The sequence below is a fragment of the Moschus berezovskii genome, chromosome 20 (assembly GCF_049115385.1).
Source record: "Moschus berezovskii isolate FMDL1 chromosome 20, NW_MosBer_1.0, whole genome shotgun sequence".
Classification (NCBI taxonomy): Eukaryota; Metazoa; Chordata; class Mammalia; order Artiodactyla; family Moschidae; genus Moschus; species Moschus berezovskii.
In genome coordinates, this window is record NC_142479.1 from 73,835,744 (window position 1) to 73,855,958 (window position 20,215).

Below are 20,215 nucleotides of genomic sequence, written 5' to 3' on the forward strand. Positions count from 1 at the left end.
TTATCTGTCCAGTCCTCCTGGGATGGCTATTGTCGCTGTCTCTCTATTCATATAGGCTCCTAATTTCCATTTCCTCCCTGGGTTTGGCTCCTTGCCTTTAGAGACATCTCTTTTAAAATGCTTGTTTTTAAAGTTTTGCCTGTGTCCCACTTTCCAAATCCTAGCATTTCTTTCCTGCAGTCCCCTCAGCCTGTCACCTGTCACGGCCCTGGATTCAGTGCTGTGCCGTGGTCTCGAGAAAGTGATGTCTGAGAGACATGACCTCTTCCCCAGCGGCTGGAGCCTTCTTGGCCTTCTCTGACTAATTCGTCTGTCGTGTATGTGGCTGGGCCCTCCCCATCAAGGAAGGCGCACTCACAGAAGAGCCACAGGGAGATGCATGGATTGGAAAAGAAAACCCCTAAGGAGATGCTTTATGAGGTTGCAGTGTGTATTAGATTACACCGTCTGGGCAGAGGAGGGTGGTGCAAGCTGAGATATCTGGATGCTGTTAGGACGACCTTTAACGTGGTTAGCCTCAGCGTCGGAAGACCTGGGCTGCAGTGACTCCTCCACTTCCTGGCTCTGTGACCTTGAGCTGGCTGCTTGGCCCCGTGAGCTGTAGGGTGGGGGTGCAGCCGCTACTACCCCACCCCCCAGGGCAGACCTCAGGGGCTGCTGCGCGCCCGTCCAGGTATGGGACGTTCAGAGGGCCGTCATGGAGTTCAAAGGCAGACACGCGTGTGCCCGTGTGGGGCTTGCTCACAGCAACACATCAGATTCCAGTCAAGAGGGCGTTCAGTGCAATCAAGTGCTTTCTCTACAAGAGGTTTCCTGCTGGGGTCAAGGAGCTGGTGTCACCATGAAGGGAGTTAGTCCTTTTCTTGATATGAGGAGATGCAAGGATGGGGATCGTGAAATCAGGCCTGAAAAGCTCTTAAGCATCTGAAGACCTGTTGTCCCGGTTTCCCTGGGGCTCAGAGTGCCCCACTCTCCACCCCGAATGCCCTGCAGGGAGCGTCAGAGGGCAGCAGCTGCAGCACAGGCAGAGGCAAACGCCCCCTTCGCTGTTCAGCTGCTGGCGAGTGCTCCTGGCGAGTGCCAGTTTGCAGTTGCCTTCGCTGTTCAGCTGCTGGCGAGTGCTCCTGGCGAGTGCCAGTTTGCAGTTGACCGCATACCTGTGTCCATTCCCCCAGACTCCCCTCCCATCCGTGACATTGAGCAGGGTTTCCTGCACTGTACAGTAGGTCCCTGTCAGTTACCCATTTTAAGTTACCAGTGTGTGCGATCCCATTTAGAAAAACTGCTACCAGGTGGGAGCCTGTGCAGTTTTGCAGTGTGGAAGCTATGCCCCTTAACTTCCTGGAAAAATTACTGAAAAGGCGCACACCTCCTTGTCTGGGAGTTAGGCAGGCTTCACCTTCCCATCAGTTAGTCCATGAGTATGCAAATGAGTCACATTTACAGGCAGAGAAGGAATCTGGTATTGCATCATTTCTGTGTGTTTCTATCGGGCATGGGAGTGAGGTCTTGTTGCCAGGATTTTCCTTGTCACTTGTGGTTAGTCAGTGTAGCTGCTGGCGTGTTAATTTCAAATAATATAGGCGTTACTGGTGTCTTGTTGTTCAATTGCTAAGTCATGTTTGACTCTTTGCAAACCCATGGACTGCAGCACACCAGGCTTCCCTGTCTTCCACTGTCTTCCGGAGCTTGCTCAAATTCATGTCCGTTGAGTCGGTGATGCCATCCAACCATCTCATCCTCTGTTGTTCCCTTCTCCTCCTGCCTTCAATCTTTCCCAGCATCAGGGTCTTTTCTAATGAGTTGGCTCTTCTCATCAGGTGGCCAAAGTATTGGAGCTTCACCATCAATCCTTCCAATGAATATTCAGGGTTGACTTCCTTTAGGGTTGACTGGTTTGGTCTCCTTGCTGTCCAGGGGACTTTGAAGAGTCTTCTCCAGCACCGCAGTTTGAAACCATCAGTTCAGTGCTCGCCCTTCTCTGTGGGGTGTACACTCCTAGTTTTTGCCTCCCATTTCCCTGTGACTCAGACAAGGTTGCCTGTTTTCACCCTGATCTTGTGGATGGGAAAAGAGTCAAGAAATGCCTATTACCTCGGAGGAGTTGAGAGGGAACTGGGAGGGTTCGATCCCTGGATTGCAAGATCCCCTGGAGGAGGAAGTGGCGACCCAGTCTAGTATTCCTGCTTGGGGAATCCCATGGACAGAGGAGGCTGGTAGGCTACAGCCCTGGGGTCACAAAGAGTCGGGCACGGCTGAAGTTAAGTAACAAAAAGGCCCGAAGCATCTGGTAGACGGTCCAGCAAGACAGTAAGTGGCCGCGATTATTTTTATTGTTCAGTCTCGTCCTTGTTGGCAGTACTTTCTGGTTCAGTAACGGTAATTGACATTTGGGGCTTGAGCATGACCTTCCATAGGTTGGGATGGAAACGCCAGCAAAGAAGAATTCTCCATTTTGCCAGAAAGCATTCAAGTTAGCAAATTATTGGATGGGGTGGTGTGCGTGAGGGACCCCAGGAGGCCAGGTCTGGGGGAGCAGGGCAGCCGTTTCTGCCCCCAGTGTTCTCATGCTGGGTCCCGAGTCCGAGGCCTTGATGCAGACCCAACCCATCAGAGATTAGACTTTATCCTTATCGTCCAAGGACCACAACAAGCCCACCCGCTCCTGGTCTCCTCAACACTCGGCTGATCCACACACAGGTAAATGTGCTAAAATAATTTTTACTGGAGGCAGTTTTGTGTTTTGACATCATGGTATTTCCACCCAGCATCCTCAGAGTTTCACTGTTGGCTTTTGGTTTTTTCCCTTAACGCTCTCTGCCTTCTTTTAAAAATCTCCTTTGCTCTCTTCAGAGCATCAGGCTGGGTGTGGGGTGTGGGGCGTGGGCCGTGTGTGTATAAATAATTGCTGGAAGTGGAGAATATCTTTCTGTCCTGTGAGTAACAGTCAAATGGCACAGCAGGAAAGGCTGAATATTTAATTTGCAAATTATTCCTACATTTCCCCTTCTCAAGCCTGATAACTGTGTAATTGAGTTTAAGGTTTTAATCTCAGTAAGAATGGCTCACCTTCCATGAGGGCTTTCCATCAGCCTCATACCCTTGGATGATTCTTTAGTTCAGAGAGGTCCCCCTGTCCTGGGGCCACCAGCTCACTCAGATGCACCAAACAGATGTAACGTGTGGTCTTCAGTCACGCCATTAGAGGAGAGTGAAAAGCATAACACAGTTTTAGAAAAGGTCGCCCCCTTGGAAATAGGAGTCCAGCATTGCTCATGCAACCTGAGGGATGTGAAAATAATTTTTTAAAATCAGGTTAAACATATCTGCCCCTGTCCGGGTCTCGGAGAGCCTCAGCCAGGAAAGGCCAAGTTCTCCCCACTAGCTGCCCCAGGCCAGCAAACTTCTGCAGCTTGAATGCTGCTATTTAAGAGCCGATGAAGAGGCAGCTTGGAGGAAACCTCAAAAATAAAGCCTCTGATTCATCACTGTTGTTCAGGCTTTCCAGCCGTCAGAGCCAGCCCAGGGCTTCTGAGACAAAGGGTGACATTCAGCCCGAGTCAGGAGCCCCGACGTGGTGAGGGGGTGGGAGGGGGCAGCTGGGAGGACAGGGTGTGCTGGTTCTGCCTCCTGGGGGGCCTGGGAGGGATGAGTAAGTTACAGACTGAAGATGCTGTCTGCCTGGAGCAGGGCTTGGCTCAGGACTAGCCCAGAGCTACGGGTTGGGAGCTGCTGGGTGGGGGCTTCGGAGAGAGGCAGAGTCCGGCGGGTCCTTTATTGGGGGAGTGGGTCTTGCAGACCTGGGGGCTCCAGCACTTTGCTCGGACAGCTGGGGTGGCAGGGAAGCCGGCTGACAGAGAGAGAACTCAGGCTGTCGAGTCGCCTCGGGCCTGCCTCCGTCAGACTGCATCTTCTCCTCTCCGTCTGGAAGGGAGGAGTGGCAGGCCTCCTCCTGGAGATGAAGATGAGGCCCTGGACCAGTGCAGGGACCGCTGTGGCAGTCACGAGCGCAGTGTCTGATGCTCACACGTGTGCACCCTTGTCCATCTCTGAGCCTCCGCTCCCCTGCCCCCATCCCGAGATGAATAGCCAGATAAGACCAGTTTAGGAAAACTCCACAGAGGTAGGAAGTGGCTGTTTCTTGTTGAGCCTCGCGTGTCTGTACGTGTGCGTGCGTGTGTGCGCGTGTGTCCTCTGACCATCACAGGGCTGGGCAGGGAATCTTGTCACAGGGAAGGCAAAGTTCTCAACTGACTCTCATAGAGGCCTGGCTTGCTCCTTGCAACAGCTCTGATAAGGTTCAATGAACCAAGATGTGAAAGTGAGGTTTATTTTTTTTAAGCAGATTTTAATCTGCCGTTGCTGTCTTTGCAGAGATAAGCCAGAGTCAAGCGCATATGACAGTTCAGTGAGAAGACACAGTGCTTCTGCCAACCCTCCGCCACCGATCCGGTGGGGCTTCTGTCTCCCCGGTTCTGAAAAAGCACTGGTGACCCTCCACACAGTCAAGGAAACCAAAGGATTCTGGAGGCTCAGCTCCCTCATAAGTCCCCCCCACCACTCCCCACCCCTACCCCCACTCTGTGGCTTAAATTAATTTCTGCAACAGACAAAGAGCAGTTAACTGGGAATCCAAGGCAGTTTTCCTCCTGGACTTGGATGTGGGAGGAAAGGTCGTCCCCACCCTCCAAACAGAGGCAGGCTCAGAAGCCGCTGCGCTCCTGAGGCTGGAGTTCCTACGCAAAGCAGGGCTCCTTCCCACCACCACTTGGCCCTCAGCCCTGTGGGTCCCCGCGAGCCTGTGGCAGACAAGAGCCACACAAGGAGGGAAGCAGTTATGCTGAAAGTCAAGTGAGAACATCACCCCTTCGTACCATGTCTGCTGTTTTGCGGGGTCACAGAGATGTATAATCATGTGGTTTATGATCAGTCCTGGGTTCATTGGAAAGACTGATGTTGAAGCTGAAACTTCAATACTTTGGCCACCTGATGAGAAGAGCTGACTCATTTGAAAAAACCCTGATGCTCGGAAAGATTGAAGGCAGGAGGAGAAGGGGGCGACAGAGGATGAGATGGTTGGATCGCATCACTGACTCAATGGACATGGGTTTGGGTGGACTGCAAGAGTTGGTGATGGACAGGGAGGCCTGGTGTGCTGCAGTTCATGGGGTCACAAAGAGTCAGACATGACTGAGCGACTGAACTGAACGGATGATTCTTTTTGAGCCTTAAGATTCCCATCTGCGTGTGCTTCTCAGTTATCAATTAAATGTCAGCGTCCTAAGTCCGCATGAGCCTTGGACACATTGTTGGGTCACACAGCAGATTTATACAGATAGTTTGACCACATTTGTTCTGCGTGAGGCTGATAACCAGCCACGTGGAGCCCCATGCGGGGAGTTCAGTGTCAGGCATTGACAGGGGCCTTCAACTCTTGCTGCAGGTATTTTTGGGGACTGTATGAAGACACAGAGGGGAAAGTTATTTCATGCTTTTAAAACTTACATGTTAATGTTTAAAGATGTTAAGCAGAGTGGACCATCCAAAGAACTTCCTAGGTGGCCTTATGTTAAAGAACCCACCTGCCAATGAGGGAGACATGAGAAACCTGGGTTTGATCCCTGGATCAGAAGATCCCCTAGAAGAAGGCATGGCAACCCACTCCAGTACTCTTGCCTGGGAAATCCCACGGACAGAGAAGCCTGGAGGGCTGCAGCCCATGGGGTTGCAAAGAGTCAGACACGGCTGAGCATGGCACAGGACTGAGCCAAACTTTTTTTTTTTCCCCTGACCTTAAAATCGCAGAGAGATTATGAGAGTGTTCTGGGTCAGCATGAAAATGGGCTCTTTTGTTTCTCTCTTCGTCTGCCTGGGATTTCCACACTGTACTTTGCGGTCAGTTTACTGAGGTCACAGATGTCAGCATCAGACTGGCAGGAGTTCGGTGCCAGTTCCTATGGGCATCCACGGATGGTCCTTGGCCTGAGAGTTTTGTGTGTGTGGATGAGAAATGGACAACTGGTAGACCTCAGGCAGGCCAGTAATAAAGCCAGAACGTGGAAATCCCCGATGAACAGTACTGAGCACGTGAAGGGGAGAGCAGGGGGTTATTTATGCCCAAAGGCAGCTTCTTGGGAAAATGCTCCAGTTAAACTCCCAGGGGGCAGGGCGGAGCACTCACAGCACAGCGTGCTTGCGTGCTCAGTCGTGTCCAACACTGTGTCCCCATGGACTGGGGCCCGCCAGACTCCTCCGTCCATGGGGTTCTCAAGGCAAGAACACTGGAGTGGGTTGTCATTCCCTTCTCCAGGGGATCTTCCCAACCCAGGGATTGGACCAAACTCGGGTCTCCTGCCGCTTCTGCATTGCAAGCAGATTCTTTACCCACTGAGCCACCTGGCAGAGCACTGCCTTAGAAATTTCGGAGACTATTCAGAAACCGAAAGCTGAATGGGATTCCCCTGAAGAGGCCTATGGTCAGAAATGAAAGCTGGAAAAATAAGTGGGAACAGACTGCAGAGAACTGATCCTCACCTGCTGTTGTGTGTTAAGTGTGGTGTTTGTTTGCCTTGAAAAAAATACCATCATGCTATTAAATGACAAAGTACTGATTAACATACATTTTTGTTTTCTCAAATTAAAATTACATTTTATCTGGCAGGCCATTTCATTCTAGAGTGTGCATCTAATTTTCTCAGGATGGGGGTAGCATTTTAAAGACAGAATTTGATGAGTCAATGAGACCTTTTCAAATAAATTATGGTACTTGGAAAATGTGATATTTATGAGATATAATACCTTGGAGTTACAGCTAAAGAGTCGATTATTGTTTCATGTCCAGGCCTCCAATTAAAGTTGAATTAGACTGTTATTTTCATGTGCTTTCTGAAGCGGCACACTTGCATAATTCCTGCTCTTTTTTATAGTCAGTAAAATATTTAACACAGTGTAGTTGAGTTTGCAGCTTCCCGGGATAGTTGACTTTTCCTGACGTATCAAACTTTGCCTCTTGAACAGTCAGCTGCTTCTTTCCTGTGATGGCAGATGTCTTTGGTGACTGAAGCGGAAGATATTTATGTGAAATGTAGCTGGGGGAGGGAGCTTCCTTACCACGATTCACAGGTACCAACTGATTGCTCACTGGAAAGTCCCCGATGCTGGGGAAGAGTGAAGGCAGGGGGAGAGCAGGTGACGGAGGGCGAGGTGGCTGGACGGCGTCATCAGCACACTGGGTGTGAGTCTGAGCGAGCTCTGGGAGACGTGACGGACAGGGAGGCCTGGCGTGCTGCGGTCCATGGGGTCGCAAAGAGTCGGACACGACTGAGCGACTGAACAGCAACAGCAATCCGCTTTTAACCAGGAAGGGAGCAGAAGCCACAGATGTCGTACAAATTGAGGCGCAGTGTTCGTGCGGGCTCCTCTGGTGGTGGTTCTGACCCAAATTATCTCAAGTGGCAGGAATGCAGACCACTGCCAATGAGAGAGAGATGCAGACTCTCCACTCCAGAGTTTTGTTGCTTAACTCCAAGAAAGAAATACTTGACTGTCTCCTATGTTGCCATTTCCCCCCCACCTCTCACGGGCAGTGAGCAGGGTCTGCTCCTTCTTGGTGGCGATACTGATAGAATTCATTCTGAGCACAAACAAAAAGCCAAAGGGGGTTGTGAAATCCAGAAGGAAAGACGTTCATGGCAGTGAACCCCCCTCCTGACCCACCACCATCCTCTCCCTGAATTAAACTCCTCTGGAACCCCTTCCACGTTTCTCCTTAGAAAGACTCTTTGGACCTCAGGTCTCCACTGGAACAGCGAGGAAGGTTACCCCAGCTTTCCTTCAGTGTATTTTTCAGCATCTTGGATGCAGGCTTCTGACCTGCACTGGGCTTCTGCCCTTTCTTCCTGGGGAGAGTGGCAGCCAAGAGGGAAGAGGAGATCACGGGGTGAAACTGTGGCCTGAGACCACCATCTGGTCCTGAACTGAGAGTCTCCTCGGAGGCTTGGATGTAGACTGTTGATTCTCCTGACAGTTGAAAATTCCATCACGGCCTAAGGAAGCCTCTAGGAACAGAAAAAGGAGGAGGGAGAGGTTCGTGCGGTGGGTGGGTGGGGCCCTCAGCCCTTGTCAGCCCGCACGGTGCAGGCAGAGGGCCGCGGACATCAGCCCCTCTCGCAAAGCGCAGACAGCTTTGTTTTGTTTCGTCTTTGTTGTTCGCCATGGATTTTTTTTCTTTGCATCAATTTTTATTTATTTTTTGCTCACAGTCTGTAGCAAGTAAGATCTTGGTTCCCTGACGGGATCAAAACTGTACCCTCAGAATTTTTTCCTTTTTTCCTTTATTGAAATGTATCTTCCATGTTATAAAATGCACAGACCTTAAGTGTAAAGTGTGATGAGTTCTGAAAAGTATATAGGAGTTAAAAAATTGTAATAACCTGGGCCATGGGGTTCTTTAAATGCCAAATGCTGTAGATTTGTGTTAACACTGAATGTATTAGTCATCTTTGCTGCCTAACAAGTCACCCCAAGGCTTAGTGGCTTCAAGTAACAGTGTGTGTGACCTCAGGGTTTCACAGGCCAGGAGTCCAATGATAACGTAACTGGGCAGGTGCCTGGACTCAGGGTCTCTCAAGGACCATGGTTCCAGAGTCGGCTGGGGTCTCCTCATCCCAGAGCTTGACTGAGTGAGGATCTGAGTCCACGCTGGCTCACGTGACTGCTGGCAGGGTTGCTTCTCACGGCTGTTGGACTGAGAAGCTCGGGGCTTCTCCCTTGTTTCCCTAAATCGTGCCGTGTCAGGAGAGAAATGCCTTGGAGAGCAGGAAACGCCAGCAAGATTTCGGTCCGTCTTCTGTAAGCCGGTCTCAGAGGCGACAGCCCAACACTTCGCCGCGTTCCACTAACGAGAAACCATCACTCAGCCCAGCCCCGCTCACCCTCGAACGGGGAGCTCCCCGGGGCTGGGTTGGAGGCTGCCCGTCACCGGCCAGAATAAAAGTGTCCCTCAGGCCTCTGATCCCAGGTGGGCCTTTTTAGTGGGATGTCTGAATATAGAGAGCTATAGAAAAAGCCCCAGTTCCATAAAAATCTGATGAATGATTTTAAATCATGAACTACTCTCCCCTCAGATGTGGTTCCGGCAGAGAATTGTTGTCTGAGAAAAAGCCGTGAAGTATGCGGGCAGCACTGGTGGCGGGTGGCAGTCCTCAGTCGTCGCGTCCTGGCTCCCCTTCCTCTGTGTGTCGCCTGGGCTCCCCTCTTGGTTTAGCAGTATTTTCATAAGCTCTTTACTGTCCTGCCATCAAGAGGTGGGGCTTAGTTCCCACCCCTTCAGTGTGAACTGAGCTCAGCGACGTGCCCGTGATCAGTGGGACATATCGGCCATGATGGCGTGGCTTCTGAGAGGAGCTGTCAGAGGCATGTGGCCACCTCCTCGCTCTGAGATCACTTGCTGCTGGGGGGACATTCAGGAGGCCAGCAAGGGGTCTCCTGGTGAGGCCCCAGGTCCTCCCATTGACAGCCATGGGCGTGAAGCAGCCTGGAAGCGAACCCTTTCCTCCATCAGACACTGGGCTCGGGCCGGAGGTGATGCCACCAAGTGAAAGGCGTGGTCCTTCTTAGCATAATTCAGAGCCAGCTGAAGTACGCACGCAGTGGAGCTTGTGCTGCTGGAGACCCAGACGGTGCTGACCTGGAACAGCACCCTGCAGGTCGGAGTGCTGAGCATTGGGCCTTGGATGGAGTTCAGACGGCTGGGGAGCCAAGGGGTCCAGAGTGCAAGGGAGGCGTGAGTGGATGCGGCAGCCTCGGGAGGGAGCTAGGGAGAGCGTGCTTGACTGGGTCTCCCCAAGACATCTTACGGAAAAACCCAAGCCCAGTGATTTTAGACTCTCCTTAGGGGAAGGGGGAGCCTGGTGGGCTTCCATCTATGGGGTCACACAGAGTTGGACACGACTGAAGTGACTTAGCAGCAGCAGCAGGGGAAGGGTGTCCCCCTCCAGATGCTATTTAAGTTTAAAAAAATATGTGAAATCCAAGAAGAATTCTTCAAGTATTTCATTTATCAGACCTTGGCAGTGAATGCTACTAATAATTTTTTTGTTCCTGTCGTTAAATACAGAACCTTCCCGTTCATTTTGCCAAATGAATTTTCAGTTCTCCACCAGTTTCTCCTAAAAGAAAACGTTCAGTGAGAAGGCAGGCACTTGTCCAGCTCAGCTCAGCTCCGCCCGGGCCAGCCGTCCAAGGCGAGGCCTGCTTTGGGGCTGGGCTGTGGCTCCAAGGCCACCTTCAGGTGAGTTTCTGTTTACTGCCTGGAAGCATTCCGTTTTGAACACATTTGAGTCTGAAGGCCCTTTAAAAATTCAAGATTTAGTTTTTATCACCAGAAAACACTGATTAAATACACATATGCACCCGGAGCCATGTTCAGTGAGTTTAACATCTGTGCGCCGAGGTCTGGGGAGGATCCCTTAAATTATTTTTGTAAAGTCAAGGCGACAGTGTTCGTGGGTGTTGGGTGGCAGAAGCTATCCGGTTGCATTTTAGCCCATAATACATTATTTAAAGAGATGGTTGAAGAGTCAACTCCTGGAGCCACAGAAATGGAAATATTTAACCCAGGGAAGAGGGTGTGAAGATCTCAAAGCTGTCTTTGTGTGCGTGTGCTCAGTCGTGTCTGACTCTTTGTGACCCCGTGGACTGGGGCCCACCAGGCTCCTCTGTCCAGGGAATTTTCCAGGCAACAATACTGGAGCAGACTGCCGTTGCCTGCTCCAGGGATCTTCCTGACACAGGGGTCAGACCTGTGTGTCTCTTGCGCCTCCTATGGCGGATTCTTTACCACTGGCGCCACCTGGGATGCCCCAGAACTCTCTTCAGACATTTGAGCGGTGATGGGTGTGGACAGGATCTGCCTGGTTGCTCCCTAGGGAGGGACCACATGTGAGCAGGGTGGGGACTCGGAGACCAGTCTGACTGACCATAGGACCAGAACTGCCAGCAGCCTGGAAGCTGGACTCAGTCGTCTCACAAGGTTGTCAGCCTCTGGTCTCCAGGGACACACAGCTGAGTGGCTTCCTCCCCACTCTGGCTGGGGAGAACTCAGCGTCAGTCACTCAGCCGTGTCCGACTCTCCGCAGCCCCATGGATTGTGGCCCATCAGGCTTCTCTGTCCATGAGATTCCCCAGGCAAGAAACTGGAGTGGGTTGCCATTCCTTCCTTCAGGGGATCTTTCCAGCCCAGGGATCCAACCTGGGTTTCCTGCATTGTGGGCAGATTCTTTAACATCTGAGCTACCGGGGAAGGGGTAGAATATTATCTACAGGATTTCCAATATTTTTCAAGAGACTTGGGTGAGGACATAATGAATTATTCAGAGATTCCTCTCTGTGAAGCAAGTTGCATAAAGACAGACAACTTGGTACAAATTGCAATTCTAAACTTATTAGTAATATATTTTATTCATACACTCTACTTAGAAGTGCCAGTCACTGCTTGGCACTTCAGAGCTCACTGATGGTCCTGCAATTACTCTTTGAAATGGGTGCAAACTCCGACACACAAAAAAACAAAAAGTCGAGTGATGTACCTGGTCTAATGGATTTTTTTAAGCCTTAAAAGTGAGAGGGGTGCGTGAGGATTTTCAAATGCACAATTTCAGTATAATTGTAGAAGTAACTGCTCTCTCAGGCACTGAAGCGTAGCTGCTGTTTTACACTGGGCTGGTGATTTTCTGAACAGTTTTAACAAAGGGCCAGTGTCTCTTTTGGGGTCTTTTGTAGCAGAGCCCGCAGAGTTCTTCAGCAGACACAGTGGTGTTTCTCCCCATACTGTCAGAATGTGGAGAATTTTTTTCCTAGTGTTTTTCCACTGCTTTCCCTAATGAATGGAGGGAGACCCACCTCGGTAGATTTTTTGCAGGCCTGTGAGGTGAGAGTTAGCCAAGGAACAGCATTTGAGTTCATGTTCAAACAGATGCCGTAAGAGGCCGGTCTGGGGACTTCCCTGGTGGTCCCGTGGTCACAACTCCTCATTCCTGGGGAAGGGGTGGAGGGGAGAATTGGGAGGTGGGGATTGACACACCTGTGATACTGTGCCTAAGACACATTACCAACGACAAACTACTGGGTAGCACGGGACACTCCACTCAGTACTCTGTGGTGACCTCAGTGGGATGGAATTCAAAAGTAGAGGGTATGTATGTATGCGTGTGGCTGATTCATTCTGCTGTGCACTAAAAACTAACACAGCAAAAGTAGAGGATATATATGTATCAGTTCAGTTCAGTCGCTCAGTCGTGTCCGACTCTTTGCGACCCCTTGGACTGCAGCACGCCAGGCCTCCCTGTCCATCACCAACTCCCAGAGTTCACCCAAACTCATGTCCATCGAGTTGGTGATGCCATCCAGCCATCTCATCCTCTGTCATCTCCTTCTCCTCCTGTCTTCAATCTTTCCCAGCATCAGGGCCTTTTCAAATGAGACAGCTGTTCGCATCAGGTGGCCAAAGTATTGGAGTTTCAGCTTCAACATCAGTCCTTCCAATGAATATTCAGGACTGATCTCCTTTAGGATGGACTGGTTGGATCTCCTTGCAGTCCAAGGGACTCTCAAGAGTCTTCTCCAGCACCACAGTTCAAAAGCATCAATTCTTCGGCTCTCAGCTTTCTTTGTATTCCAACTCTCACATCCATACATGACTACTGAAAAAACCATAGTCTTGACTAGACAGACCTTTGTTGGCAAAGTCATGTCTATGCTTTTTAATATGCTATCTAGGTTGGTCATAACTTTCCTTCCAAGGAGTAAGCGTCTTTTAATCTCATGGCTGCAATCAGCATCGGCAGTGATTTTGGAGCCCAAAAAATTAAAGTCTGTCACTGTTTCCACTGTTTCTCCATCTATTTCCCATGAAGTGACGGGACCGGATGCCATGATCTTAGTTTTCTGAATGTTGAGTTTTAAGCCAACTTTTTCACTCTCCTCTTTCACTTTCAAGAGGCTCTTTATCAAGGAGAAAAAAGAGGCTCTTCTTTGATTTCTGCCATAAGGGTGGTGTCATCTGCATATCTGAGGTTATTGACATTTCTCCCAGCAATCTTGATTCCAGCTTGTGCTTCATCCAGCCCAGTGTTTTTCATGATGTACTCTGCATATAAGTTAAATAAGCAGGGTGACGATATACAGCCTTGACGTACTCCTTTCCTGATTTGGAACTAGTCTGTTCCATTTCCAGTTGTAACTTGCTTCCTGACCTGCATTCAGATTTCTCAAGAGGCAGGTCAGGTGGTTCAGTATTCCCATCTCTTTATGAATTTTCCAGAGTGTGTTGTGGTCCACACAGTCAAAGGCTTTGGCATAGTCAATAAAGCAGTAGTTTTTCTGGAACTTTCTAGCTTTTTTGATGATCCAATGGATGTTGGCAATTTGATCTCTGGTTCCTCTGCCTTTTCTAAATCCAGCCTGAACATCTGGAAGTTCACGGTTCACGTACTGTTGAAGCCTGGCTTGGAGAATTTTGAGCAGTACTTTGCTAGCCTGTGAGATGAGTACAGTTATGCGGTAGTTTGAGCATCCTTTGGCCTTGCCTTTCTCTGGGAATGTATGTATACGTACGGCTGATCCTCTCTGCTGCACCTTGGAACCCAACACATTGTCAGACTCTGCGCTCCCAGTGCAGGGGGCACAGGTTCGATCCCTGGTCAGGGAACTAAGATCCTGAGTGCTCGGGATCTTAGTGCTCGGGATTCTTTTTCGGCCAGAAAAAACAGCACAGTCTGGATGCTGGTTTGTGCGCCAATGACACGCCTGACCATGTCACTCCATTGTTCCTACCATCCCACCAGCTGCGTTTCGTGGGTGTTTTATCTTTCTCACTCGCAGTCAGAAGGATGGGATCCCATGGCCCATCTGAGCAGGAGAGGCCACCAGCCCCGTGAGGTCTGAGTGCCTCGCGGGCACGCGTGTCCGCCAGTGTCCAGGGCCTCAGGGTGCAGCTACCGACTCTGCATGAAGCCCGCAACTGCCGGACCCTGAGACGTTCAGGGACTTTGCAGCCCTTGCCCAGGACAGCTGAGCACCCAGCGTCCCCGGGAACACGGCAGAGCCCTCCCCACTGGCTTCAGAGCCCAGGCGCATGGTTGTGGGTTTGGTTGGCGCTGTGTTCAGGCCCTGGGTGTTTTATCTGACAGCAGCTGCGCGTCGGGCGCCATGAAGATGGTGAAGGACATGAACATTCCCTTCCTGAGGCCACGGTCCAGGTCAGCGTCCCCAGTCTCCGGGATCTAAGGTCTGACGGTCTGAGGTGGAGCAGATGTAGCAATGACAGAAGGTAATATGCTTGAGCCACCCCAAAACCCCCTCCACGCCCACTGTCTGTGGAAGGGTTGTCGTCCACACCACCGGGCCCTGGTGCCAAAGGCTTGGGTATGACTGGCCCGGCGGTGAGAGGACAGTGAAGACGTCTGCACGCAGACGCGCCGAGGGGGGCCGTGCCACATGCACTAGCGGAGGCACGCGGGCCCTCGTCCTGGGTGGGGGCACAGCTCTGCTGGGGTTGGGCCTTCATTCCCGCTGGGGGGTGCGGGTGGGGGTGGGGCGTGAGAAGAGCAGTCGCTTGGGGTACGGTGAGGGTAAAGGCCCCCGGCAGTGGCAGCAGAGTCCCAGGTGGCCCCTTGGGGGTCATGACGGGGGGGCTCCAGCTGGATCCACTCTCAGTCTGTGTGCAAAGCTTCTTACTAGAGGCAGGTGGACGGGTCCCTGCAGATGATCAGTGGGGCAGCGCTGGGAAGCCGGGCATCCGGATGGACTCGGTGCTGGAGCGGCTCCCTGCCCTCTTAACCTCACCCTTGAACCATGCCATCCCTCTGGGTTCTGGGGGACCAGCTTGTGGACCCTCACCTCTCAACCGGTTACAGCTATTGTACTGGAAGCCTTGGGCGAGGGAGCCCTGGATTCAGACTGTCTGTGGGGGTGGATCCTCAGCAGCCCCGCCTTAGAGCCAAGGATGCTGAGTTCAGAGAGGAGGGGGGTGATTCAGCCCAGACCCACGGGCAGATGTGGGCACAGCTGCAGAGAAGCCCTGGGCAGAAGTGCCCTTACCTTCTTTTCCTGAGAATATTCTGTTGATGTTTTTGGAAATAACTCCTTCTCGCATCTAATATATTAAAAATCCTTTCGGAATTAATTTAATTAAGGATTAAGCCAGTTAGAACCCCAGGACTGTTTCAAGTAAACAGCTTAAAAGTGAAATGTTGGTGGAACCCGGCTCATTCCCCTGAGCGCGGGCGCGGTAATTGGGCTCCGGTCTCTCGGTGAGAAGACAAGCAGCTTCAGGTCTAATGAGTCCTGGCCGCCAGGGCAGAGAGATTTGGGGATTCACTGTGGACAGCGTTTCTCAGTGTCATTCCCCTACTTTTTAATAATCCCTGGACTATAGGATGGTCTGAGGAGCCCAGGGGTGCAGAGCTGGCGGCTCTGACGGAGGGCGGAAGGGATGTCACAGTGGATGACCCCCGTTCAAATCGGGAGGGAAGGTTTAATTTAAAGCGTTGGCTGTTCTTCGAGGAGGATGTGCCCCCAAACACAGCAAATCGGTCATTTGTGCTTGAAGAGCCGGAAGGCAGGCGCTTGCAGGGCTGATTCTGCCTCCGGAGACACGAGGCCGGCATGCGCGTTTTCAATGTCCAGGAGAGGTGCGTGGTATTAAATCCAGGATGTAGAGAAAGGGTCAGGAGGCCTTGGCTGGGCTCGGAGGAAATCAAGAAAATGAGCAAATGAGAATGCAATTTAAAATGTAAAATCCAAGCGGAAATTGATGCCGTTTCTGTGAAACGTTGGGAACTTTCCATAGTCACTGCTCATCAGGCTCAGAGAAATATAAAAGGTTGTCTGTGTTTCAGGTCCATCAGGGTATTCTTTTTTTTTTTTTTTTTTGAGGCATATTTGGTGTTTACAGAAGCTTCCTCAAGTTGTGAAGCAGCTCAGTGCAGTGGGGAGACCTGGGCTGGGGGTTTGCAACCTCGAGTGCCCTGTGAGACCCTGGGCATGTCACCTGGCCTCCCAGAATCCTTGTTTACGCATCTGTGAAATAGGAGCAACAGCATGAGTCCATCTGCTGCGTGGAAATGCTGAGTCCGAGGAGATGCTGTACAGAACAGTGGTTTGCAGGCTGTGTACCCCCATTCAGAGGAAGTCCAAACCTCCTCCCAGCTCTGGTTTTTACGTTTAGGCTGTACGTTCAAATCACTTTGTAGGATTTAAAAATATGCCGGGCCCACCTTTCTTTCATGTGGTCTGGGTTGGTGCCAGGCCTTGGAGGCTTTCAAAGCACGTAGGTAATTCTGCTGGGCAGGTTGGCTGAGAAACTGGGGCCTGACAGGAGGCGGGTTTGGGGGCCGGGTGGCCCGGGCCTTCAGGGGGGTCCGTCATAGGCCTGCAGAGATTGTCAGCTATCACCCGACAGGGTTCTGCCTTCGCCTCTGCTCAGCTCCACCCCTTTCAGATCTTCCCTGCAGGTTATCTCATTGAAATATAGATTCAGGACTTTTCCGAGTGGTCAAGCAGTTAAAAATCGGGCTGCCAGTGCAGGGGGCCTGGGTTCAGTCCCTGGTCCAGGAGGATCCCACTTTCTGTGGGGCAGCTGAGCCCGGGAGCCACACCTGCTGAAGTCCCAGCCCTCAAGCCTGTGCTCTGCAGCCAGAGAAGCCTCCACTGGGAGAGGCCCGCCCACAGCTGGGGAGCATCCCCCACTCGCCGCAGTGCAGAAAGCCTGCATGCACCAGTGAAGACCCAGCACAGCCAGAAGTTTTTTTAAAAAAAGGAACTGTGGATTCAGCCAAAGCCTGCTGGGTTCAAAATACTAACAAGGCAACTGCCTGAGAAGTGGGCCTGTGGAGAGCTACTGTCTCCCTCAAAACGCATCATTTTAAATGGTTCCGAAGCCCGTGCAGTTAGTCCGGTGAGATTAGTCTGATGGAGCAGGAGCAGGGTAGATGTTCACAAAAGAGCATTTTCACATGCTTTTTAATTCAGTCAAGAGATCTCATGTTTACCAACGGAGTCGGCGTGTAAACTCTTGAGTACAGAATTCATTAGCCTGTTTTAATGCAGAAATCTGGCTTCCTTGTTGGTGTGTCGGCTGAACTCAAAGAGCTCAATGCTGCTTTGAGTTGTAAACATCACACTGCAACAGGCAGAGGAGGGGGCCGCGTGTTGCCCTTGAGGCAGGGTAACAGCTTCAATTGTGTGACCGAGAATGTACGTTCTCTAATCAGAAGAGAGGGAATCCTTGACTTTAGAGTATCATTCAGGGTGTGCCATTTCCACACCCAGGGACGATGCCTCTCTCAAAAACAAGGTGTGTGAGCCGGCAGCTCCATGTCTGAGTGTACAGCCGAAAGAAGAGAATCATACTGAGTGGAGTACGACAGAGGAGAAATATTACAGGGAATCTAGAAAGAAATAATGCAAATGTGTGGATAAACTGATGTTTATTTTGCAAAACTAAAAAGAAGAGAACCGGGGTCTTGAAAAGATGTTTGCGCACCCGTGTTCTTGGCAGCATCCGTGACAACAGACACGAGGTGGGAGCAGCCCACGTGTCCATCAAGAGACGGATGCAGAAATGAGATGCGGTCCGCCCACATGGTGGAGTAGTATTCAACCTTGAAAAGGAAGCAAATGCTGGGACCTCCCTGGTGGCTCAGTGGTTAAGGCTCGGAGCTTCCACTGTAGGGCCCTGGGTTTGATCCCTCGCTGAGGAACTAAGATCCCACATGTCGCAGGTGCAGTCGAAAACGGGCAGATTTGACACGTGCTGTGACACAGAGGAACCTTGAAGATGCCGTGCTAAGTGAAAAGCCAGTCACAAAGGGACAGATACTGCATGATCTCATTTCCCTGAGGTCCCTGGAGCAGTCAGATCCATAGACGCGAAGTCGAGCAGGGATGCCTGGGGGCCTGGGGGAGAGGGTCGTGAAGACTTCATGTGAACTTGGTGTTAGAGTTTCAGGTGGGGGTGATGACAGCATTCTGGGAGTGGATGGTGGCGATGGTTGCACAGCGTACTTAATGCTGTGCAAGGTGAAAGTACTTAACACCACTGCGCTGAACACTTTAAAATGGTTTCAATGGTTATATGTTTTACCAGTTAAAAAAAAAAAACACAGCAGGAAAACAACGGTGAAAGAGTAGGTGTATCTTCAGGTCTTCTCAGCCTGGTTTGGGAAGGCTCCACCCTGGGGATGCTGGCAAACTCTGCAGAGCTTTTGTCAGCCTGGCAGCCTGCTACCTCTTGCTTAAAGGTGTACAAGAGAAGTAGCCATTTCTCAGATACATTCAGGGTAATCTGGGAGGGACCCAGCGCGTGATGGAGACGAACAGAAGAAAAGCCGCCACTGGTCCAGGTGACCCCTCACCGGCGAGGCACCCGGTGTTCTTCTAGGCCCACGAGTCAGCTCAGGGAGGCTTTGACAGAGGGACTTTTTTTTCCTTTGGTTCAGGATGGAATGATGATTTCTTCCCCATGGCTTCTGGTGAGTCCACCAGCTGTAGTAGCCACTTCATACTGTACGCATTTTTAAAAACCGGTTGGCTATTTTCGGGGCAGTGTTCTCGGGTTTACGGGAGAGTTGGGAGGTAGTTTCCGAATTACCATCCCCCTTGCACTGTTCCCCGCATTCTTAGCAGCCTGTGGTGCAGTGTCTCTGTGACAGCTGAGCCAGGGTTGCCGTGCTGCTACTATCCTGACTGGAGTTCGCAGTGTGCGGTAGGGCTTCCCTCCTTGTGTCGGTCTGCGCTGTGGCGAAGCCGACGCGCACGTGTCCGTCATCACCGTCCCGCAGGGTGTTTCCGCTGCCCCGGAAGCCCCCCGGGCGCCCGCTCCTCCCTCGCCCGGAGGCCCCCAGCGCGCCCACTCCTCTCTCGCCTTGACCCCCGGAAGTTGCTGGTCCTTCTCCTGTCTCCAAAGCTTTGCCTTTTCTGGAAAGTCTCGTGGTTGGAGTCAGGCGGTCATTAGCCTTTTCAGATTGGCTTCTTCCACCTTGTTGTTGTTCAGCCACTAATCATGCCCCACTCTCTGCGACCCCGTGGGCGGCAGCACACCAGGGTCCCCTGTCCTTCACCATCTCCCGGAGTCTGCTTAAGCTCACGTCCATCGAGTCGGTGATGCCACCCAGCCATCTCATCCTCTGTCGACAGCTCTTCTTCTGCCTCAGTCTTTCCAGCATCAGGGTCTTTTCCAGTGAGTTTGCTCTACACACCAGGTGGTCAGAGTATTGGAGCTTCAGCATCAGTTCTTCCAGTGAATATTCAGGGTCGATTTCCTTTAGGATGGACTGGTTTGACCTCCTAGCAGTCCAAGGGGCTTGATTTGACATTCTTGAGTTCAGTTATATTCAAACATAAATGTGCTCAAACCCACGAAGTTGTGGGTCTTTGTTTCTTTAAGTCACTAACTTATCTCAAGTATTCGAACAGTGCGCGACATACAATCAGTCCAGTTCAGTCGCTCAGTCCTGTCCGACTCTCCGCGACCCCATGAATCACAGCACGCCAGGCCTCCCTGCCCAACATCAACTCCCGGAGTTCACTCAAACTCATGTCCATCGAGTCGGTGATGCCATCCAGCCATCTCATTCTCTATCGTCCCCTTCTCCTCCCACCCCCAATCGCTCCCAGCATCAGACTCTTTTCCAGTGAGTCAACTCGTCGCATGAGGTGGCCAAAGTATTGGAGTTTCAGCTTTAGCATCAGTCCTTCCAGTGAACACCCAGGACTGATCTCCTTTAGAATGGACTGGTTGGATCTCCTTGCAGTCCAAGGGACTCTCAAGAGTCTTCTCTAGCACCACAGTTCAAAAGTATCAATTCTTCGGCGATCAGCTTTCTTCACAGGCACCCAATAAATACAGGTTGAGTGACACCCTTGAAGGAGTATGGTAGACAAGCATAATTTTTCTAGCAGACCTGCTCAGTGCAAACATAATATGAGCCACATAGATAAGTTAAGTTATTCTACTAGGCACATTTCAACAATAAGAAACCAGTACAGTGTTAATATACTTCATTTGATCCAGTTTATTTAAAAAGCTGTCATTTTCTCGGTGATCAGTGTTAAGCTATTAATGGTGCTTCACATTCTTGTTTACGAGGCGTCTTTGGACTCTGATGTGTATTTTTCAGAGACATCACACGCATCTCCTTTCAGATCACCCACA

General features: G+C 51.1%; 1 protein-coding gene across 2 annotated transcripts in view; it reads left to right on the forward strand.

Moving 5' to 3' along the window:
• Positions 1-20,215, forward strand: part of PRKCA (protein kinase C alpha) — a 316,402-nt gene that overhangs the window by 163,049 nt on the left and 133,138 nt on the right. The gene's annotated exons all lie outside the window — the stretch shown is intronic.